This window comes from Meriones unguiculatus, chromosome 7 (assembly GCF_030254825.1).
Source record: "Meriones unguiculatus strain TT.TT164.6M chromosome 7, Bangor_MerUng_6.1, whole genome shotgun sequence".
In the NCBI taxonomy this organism is placed as follows: domain Eukaryota; kingdom Metazoa; phylum Chordata; class Mammalia; order Rodentia; family Muridae; genus Meriones; species Meriones unguiculatus.
The window spans coordinates 82724305-82732430 of record NC_083355.1 but is presented as its reverse complement, the minus strand read 5'-3'; the positions used below and the strand labels follow the sequence as shown (position 1 = coordinate 82732430).

The 8126-nt window shown below is 42.6% G+C and overlaps 1 protein-coding gene across 1 annotated transcript in view; it reads left to right on the top strand.

Moving 5' to 3' along the window:
* The window catches only part of Wdr89 (WD repeat domain 89), a 69754-nt gene continuing 61628 nt past the window's right edge, over positions 1-8126 (top strand). Inside the window, exon 1 of the mRNA XM_060387663.1 lies at positions 1-48. The gene's annotated coding sequence lies outside the window, so the exon portion shown is untranslated. The remainder of the gene's footprint in view (positions 49-8126) is intronic.

Here is an 8126-nt window from a genome sequence, read left to right as displayed (position 1 = left end):
CCAGATGTAGAACTCTCAGCTACCCTGTCTGCCTGCCTGCTTCCGACTGTGAGTATAATGGACTAAACCTCTGAAACTGTAAGCCAGCCCCAATTAAGCGGTTTCCTTTATAAGAGTTGCCATGGTCATAGTGTCTCTTCACAGCACTAGAACATTGACTAAGACAGCCTGACTGACTTTGCATTTTTGCCTAGTCTCTTCCCCATCCTATAGTGTCCTCTCTTTCAAAGGTTTCAACTGAGGTCATTCTTCAGAACTTTGATGGCGTAAGAATCCCCATCTTGGGCTCTGCTTCCTTAGACCTGGGCTAAGACAATGAACATACTGTTCTAGCACTCATGTAGGGATGACAACTGAGATCAGCAACACGAGCCAAAGGAAGGCTGATAAAGCAGAGACCCTACTTTCCCCCATTCTAGTACACTCTTTTCTTAGCCAAAGCGTGTGATGAAAGAGATAGTTTAGTAAGCTCTAAAAAGAGGACAGAAGGGCTGGAGAATGGCTCAGAGGTTTAGAGCACCAGCTGCTCTTCCAGAGGTCCTGCGTTCAATTCCCAGAAACCACATGGTGTCTCCCAACCATTGACAATGAGATCTGGCGCTCTCTTCTGGCAAGCAGGTATACATGCAGATACAACACTGAATACATAATAAATAAATCTTTAATATATATATATACATATATATATAGAAAAAGACAGAAAAAAATAGAAGTCAGAAAGAAGACTAACTGAAAACTGTCTTAGTGGCTGCAGTGGTTTGACATATAAACTAAAGAAAATATAAAAACATCACATATAGCAATGTATTGGAGAACTATCCCTCAATATGTATATGCAACCAGGTAAAACTTCACTAAATTAAATATTTACAGCAATGATGCTTTCGTTTCTTTTCCATTCATAATTATTAAGAAAGTCTTAGCAATAACATTAGTTATTCTTGCCAAGAAAATCAACTAAGTAGAAAAACCTACGATCCTTAGAAAAGCACTTGGTCATGCTTCAGATATTCATGAGAACGTAGAATTTTAACAGAGAGACAAACAGAACCAGGCATTGTGGGGTGCATAGCTGTACCCCAGCTCTCAAGTTCACTGCCAGTCTGTTCTACATAGCCAGTTCTAGTCCAGTCGAGGCTACATCCTGAGACTGTGTCAGCACTCACATCCTCCCCCAAGAGAGAGAAATAAAAACACATTCTTTTTTAAGATTCATTTATTTTATGTGCATGAGTGTTTTTCCAGTATGTATATATGTATGAATGTGTGTGTGTGTGTGCTACATGTGTGCCATGCCCACGGTAGTGAGACAGTGAGACAAGGATATCAGTTGGCCCTGAAAACGGAATTATGAATGGTTGCAAGCCACCATGTAGGTGCTGGAAACTGAACCTCAAAGAGCAACAAGTACTATTAACTGCTGAGTCATCTCTTCAGCGGTCCAGCACTGGCTGCTCTTCCAGAGGTCCCGAGTTCAATTCCTAGCAACCACATGGTGGGTCACAACCATCTATAATATGATCCGATGCCCTGTTCCGGCATACAGATACACATGCAGATAGAGCACTCACATACATTAGATAAGTAAATAAATATTTTAAACAATAAATAAGTAAACAAAGGGAATGTGAGCAAAAATCATGAAAAAAAATCACACAAAAAAGGAATAGCATAAATTAGGCCCTGTAGGAAGCTTGTCCTACAAGTGTTTCTGTGTGTATATATATGTATTATATATTTGTTGATGCTGAGTCAATAATAAAACATACAAAGACCTTTTGTACAGAGTGGCAGAAGTTTAGAGACAGGGGTCTTGCTATGTGGGCCTAGAGGTGTGATCCTCTGCCTTTGCTTCCTGAGAGTACTGCCATGCCCAATTTGTATTTAAAACAGTAAGTTATTTAATAAGAAATCTTGTTAGACTTTATAGATGGCTCAGACTTGCATTTCACAATTGCTGGGAAATGGAGGCAGGAGGATCAGGAGTTCAAGGTCGTACTCTATATACAATTTAGGCCAGCCTGTGCTATGTGAGATTTTGTAAAAAAAAGCAAATTAAAAAATAATATTTGTGACATTTTCTTTCCTTTCTTCCTTCTTCCTTCCTGCCTTCCTTCTTCCTTCCTACCTTCCTTTTTTTTCTCTCTCTCTCTTTCTTTTCTTCTTTCTTTCTTTCTTTCTTTCTTTCTTTCTTTCTTTCCTTCCTTCCTTCTTTTCTGGTGGCTCGTGGACTGTACCTCCAGAGGAACTAGCACAGATGGAGTGCGTTCAAACCCCAGAAATCTCAAACTTGAGATTTAAAACCTCATGCTGAGAACGGAAGGTATGGGACAAAGCTCTCTTCCCCTCGGTTCCTGATCCCCACATCCTAGTAACCTCTGCTCTCCTTAAAAGTCACCCACTCATAGGCCGCTGAGATGACACAGTGGATAAAGGTGATTTTCACCAAGCCTGATGACCTGGGTTCAATCCCTTTGACCTACACGGGAGAAGGAGAGAACCGAATTGAGCAAGTTCTCCTCTACCTTTGATATGGGTGCTCCCCCACATGTGCCCAAGTGCACGCACACACACGACGCATGATGTAATTTTAAAAAGTCACCCACTCAGATAGCTTTGGTCCTCAATGTTTTTCTCACCAGTTCAGTCTGTAGCAACTTACTGTAAACTAGATGCTACAGTGCACATCTTTAAAACTCTCAGAACTCAGGAAGCCAAGGCAGGAAGGAAGACCTGCTTTTCAAAGCCATCCTGGGCTATACAATGAGACTTTGTTTCAAAACAACTGATCAGGGGCAGGAGAGGTGGCAGCAGTTAAGATGGCTTACTGCTCTTGCCGAGGATCTGGGGTCAGTTCCACCTACATTAGACAACTTGCAACTGCCCATAACTCCAATTCCAGAGAATCTAACATCTTCCGGCTTCTGCAGGCACTTCCGTGTACATCTACACAGACACACATGCATGTACATAATAACAAAAATAAAGCCAGGCATGGCGGCGCACACCTTTGATCCCAATACTCAGGAAGCAGGGGCAGGCTGTCACACTGCAGGCGGTTGGAACGAGACACTGATGAATGCTTACGCTCAGCTTTTTGTTTGAATGTTTGTTTCGTTTTGACAGCGGATCACTGTGTAGCCCTGGCTGGCTTGGCACTCACTAGGTAGATTCAGGGTGGCCTTGAACTCCCAGAGATCTGCCTGCCTCTGCCTCCTTTCCCCCATTTTATTCAGTGTCCGACCCCAACCCACGGGGTGCGCTGTCTCTTTTACAATGGCTCTTCCTACTTCAGTCAACCTCATCCTGACATTTCTTCACAGACAACTCCAGAGAGTCGTTGCCATAGTGATTCTAAATCTGGACAAACTGACGACCACTGCAGCCGTGATGTGGGAGCGGCTTTAGATTCTGGGTTCAGCCACTGTTCTCAGATCACAAGGCTCCCCCAGATATTTCCTGATTTGAGGGTAGATGACAGTGAACACTATCACAGGGTTAACTGGAAAACCCTTTTGAATGTAACATGGTTCTTCGATGAGGCAAAGGCAATCCGTTTTGGGTCAGATGTAATTGAACTCTCAACAGCTAGTGGATGTACACAGACAGATACCACAATCAGGATATAGAGGAACTCAGAGAAGTCGGTGAAGGAAATATGGTAGCTGTGCTCTAGCAAGGGTTAAGTGGGCTGAGATGGCAGATTTTACATAGTGGGTACTAGTTTCTCGGGAGCCAGGTAGCAGTTCTGGCTTTAGTTACATCATTAAGACCATGAATTATCACACACACACAAAAAGCCCTAAGGAGCCCTAAAACGCCTGAGGTTTTCACTACAGGGGCAGACTCAGCCCAAGAGTACACAGGAAACAGGAAGTCCATAATATATAGTCGTGAACGTAAACATTTGATACTATCTGCTAGTTAGAAATTAAGCTGTACGAGAAGAGGGACTTTAACGCTGTCTCTACGGGACCTAGAATATACAAAACACCAACTAGCTGGCAAATAACATTTGAATTGCTTTCTATTAAAGGAGAAAAGGACTGGGAGGGAAGGCTCAGTCGTAAAGCACTTGCCTTGCGAGTGTGAGGACCCGAGTTTGATCTTTAGAATCAAACTTAAAAAGCTGGCACAGTGCAGGTATTTGTAATCCAGGCACTGGGAGGCAGGAGGGCCCCTGGGGCTTGCTGGTTAGTCAGATCTGTGTAATTGGTGGGCCAGTGAGAGATCCTGCCTTACTGGCAGTAGATAGTCTTTCTGAGGAGGACATGTGAACTTGTCCTCTGGTCCCTACATGTACACACACATGCATTAAAAAAGGAGAAATTTTAAGAAATGCTTAGAGTTTATTGTTTTATGTGAATGAGTGTTTTAGCTAAATGTATGTATGTTCACTTCATGAGTGACTGGTGCCCAAGGAGGACAGAAGAGGGCATCCAGTCCCTGGGCCTGGAGTTAAAACGGCTGTGAGCTTCCATGTGGATGCTGGGAATGGAACCTCGGTCACCCACAAGAGCAACAAGTACTGTAACTGAGGAGCCAACTCTCTATATTGAGGCTTCTTTCTTTCCTTCCTTCCTTCCTTCCTTCCTTCCTTCCTTCCTTCCTTCCTTCCTTCCTTCCTTCCTTTTCTTTTCTTAGAAACAGAGTCTCTCTATGTAGCCCTGGAATTCACTATGTAGACCAGGCTTGGCTCTCAATTCACAGAGACCCCCCTGCCTCTGCCTCTTGAGTGCTGGGATTAAAGGCACGTGCCGCTGTGCTCTGCCTGACACATGTTTTTAAATGGAACATATTTTGTGTAAATTCTTGGCCACAGAAGATTAATAACCAAGGTTGTGGTTTCATGCCAGCCTGACCTGTTCAGTGAGTTTAAGCCCAGCCTGTGTCACAAGGCAAGAACCTCACTGAAAGAAAAGTAGTAGTTTACATTCTTTTTGCAGATTGGTTTCTGTTCCTCATTTTTTAACCTCCGGTTTCCTACTTGTGAGCAGAGGACTTCCTGTACAGAGGAAAGGGAGATCAGGAACTGGGTGTGTGTGTAGAGCCTAACAAGCCATTCGCAAAGGGTTCCGTTCCTAGCAACAAACATAACAAAACAAAAAGAGAAGGCCAGTCTTGGTGGCACAAGCTCAGAATCCCAGCAGTCAGGAGGCAGAAGCATGAGTCTCAGTTCAAAGCCAGCCTGGGCTACCTAGGGAGAGACTACAAAACAAAAAAGTAGTCCTGACCATTTCCTGTTACAGAGTGATTTATCTCAGGACTGTCTTCAGCGATTGCGAGACTCAGCAAAGCTTTGACATCCTTCCTTTTCTTTATCTCAGCTGGTTGAGCGTGAGAACAGGGGATTTGCTTATCTCTGTTCAGCGCATTTTCCTAAGGGTTGGGAGCAAAGGGTATGCATAGCCCATTTATGCCAGTGTGTATTTATAATTTAGCCTTCTTTTCCTACTGGAGCTGGGGTTGAACCCAGGTCTCAGCACACAAAGCATTTGCTTTAACCACTGAACTACCCCTAACACTGTGGTTTGCTTTTTGAAAGGAACAGTTCTCCTTTCTTTGCAGTTCTTGTTCTTAATAAGTCAAATAAGTATTTCAAAGTGGAAGCTTATTTCTTAGAAAAAAAAAATCATTACATGCTGTGAGTTTCCATGAAAGATGATATCAAAGGTAATAATTTTTGTAGCACAAATCAATAATTACCATGTATTAATTTTTCATATTTAAATGTTAGGGTGGGGAATGCTAATTCATTAGATAAATGTTCAGGACTGAGACAGACATCTATTTAATGGTCCCTTTATGTTCTCTCAAGCCTAGGAATAGCTTTCACTTCCTGAGCCTGAAAGCAATCATCTGTAATCACTTGTGATCCCCTGATTACAAATTTATTCAGGTTGTGGGCTCTCACTGTGACTGCATCTTATCTCTTTCATCATCAGAAGACACACTTTTCAGTACGCTTTTTAAAATGAAAGCAAACACGGCTTGGCTGCAAAGTTGACATTATTATTGTTGTTCCTATATTAAGCTCTTGGCAATCAGGATCAGATCCAGGTTTGGGAAGCTCAGCACATCTTTAGGATGCTCTGTTATCTGGCAAACAAATTCATTTAAGATATGGCTTAGAAAATTACGGCCAATACTTAAAGTTACTTCTCCAGAACGTGAAATAACGTGTGACTCAAAAAAGAAAGCAATAATCAGCCACTGGTCCTGGTAGTTTAAGACTATAGTCCCGGGGCTGGAAAGATGGCTCAGTGGTTAAGAACACTGTCTGCTCTTCCAAAAGACCTGGGTTCAATTCCCGGCACCCACATGGCAGTTCACAACTGTCTGTAATGCCCATTCCAAAGGATCTGACACCTTCACACTAATGCACATAGAATAAAGTTAAATAAATTAAAAAAAAAAGACTATAGTCCCAGAATCTGGGAGTAGAGCTCAGAGGGTCAGAAACTTAAAGGCAGCCAAGGCTTCATTAAGATCTTGTCTCAAATAAGACAAACAAAACAACACACCCTCCAAAAAAAAAAAAAAAAAAAAAAAAAAAAAAAAAAAAAAGCTAAGCTAAACACACAAACAAAATCCTCTAAAACAGAAAGATAAATAAAGAGGTGCTGGAGAGATGGCTCAGGAGTTTAAGGGCACTGGTTGTCCTTCCAGACGCCCTGTTACAGTCCTGAGATAAGCCACATGGTGGCTTACAACTCTCCAAGATAGGATCTGACGCACCCATATACATAAACACCCATATACATAAAATGCATAAACAAATAAATCCTTAAGCCAGGTGTGCTGGCACCTGGCTTTAATCCCAGACTTGGGAGGCAGAAGCAGGCGGATCTCTGAGTTTGAGGCCAGCCTGGTCTACAAAGCAAGTCTAAGACAGCCAAGGCTACACAGAGAAACCCCTGCCTCGAGAAACAAAAAACAAACAAAAATAAGATAGATAGGCAGACAGACAGATAGATAGGTGGAGAATGAGTAGGGGTATCATTGGTATTTGACTCTTGGGCAAAATGTATCAGAAATCCCCAGGGGTTAAAAGTACTTGCTATTCTTGCAGAGGACTCAGGCTCAGTTTCTTAGTATCCACATGGCAGCTCACAACCATGAGTAATACCAGTTCTGGCCTCCTCAGGGCACCAGCTCTCATGTGATACACATACATACATGCAGGTACTCACACATACACATAAAATAAAAACTAATTAAAAAAAAAATCTTGAGCCAATTGTGGGATACACCTTTCATCCCAGCACTCAGGAAGCAGAGGCGGGCATGCATCTATGAGTTCCAGCAGGGTTACATAGAAATCTCATCTTAAAAAGAAAATCTTTCAGGGAAACAGAAGGCTGGGATGAAAGGTGTGGACCATGACACCCAGTATGCTCTTTATTCCTCAAGTCCTTTTCTGTTTCAAGGCCTTTCCGGTGCTGGCACTTAACTGGATCTTCTTTCTTCGAGGGTAACTCCAGAAGTTAAGCTCAGCAAAACACACGAGTGAGCTTGTTTTTGACACCCTTGCTACATTCTGAGTCAGCCCTGAAGTAGGAACAAAGGTCTGAATTTGCACTCATAATCCTGAATGCCTCCTCTGTGCCAGGTAACTTATTGACAGTGCTGTTTAATCTTCCTGAATGAGATAGTTACCTGACTAATTTGAGATTCAGAGATAACATACTCACAATGATATTTTGAATACTAGTTCTTATTTTTTAAAATCTATTTTTTTTTTTTTACTTTTTTTTTTTTTTTTAAAGAAAGAGTTTCTCTGTGTAGCCCTGGCTGTCCCTGAACTCCCTCTGAACACCAGGCTGGCCTCAGGAGGCCTGTCTCTGCCTCCTAAGTGCTGGGATTAAAGGTACGTGCCACCATTGCCCAGCTCATTTCGCAAATTTAAAAAAAAATTACGTTTACTCAATCAGTGTGTGAGTGTCTGCACACACATGCCTTGCTACACGTGTGAAGATCAGCACACAAGAGCACAACCTACAGCACCGGGTTCCCTCCCTTCAGCATGTGAGTTCCGGGCACTGGACTCAGGGTCACCAGATTTGGCGGCACTAGCTGTTACCACTGAGCCATCTCACTGGCCCTGTCTTTTGTTTCCTTTTCTT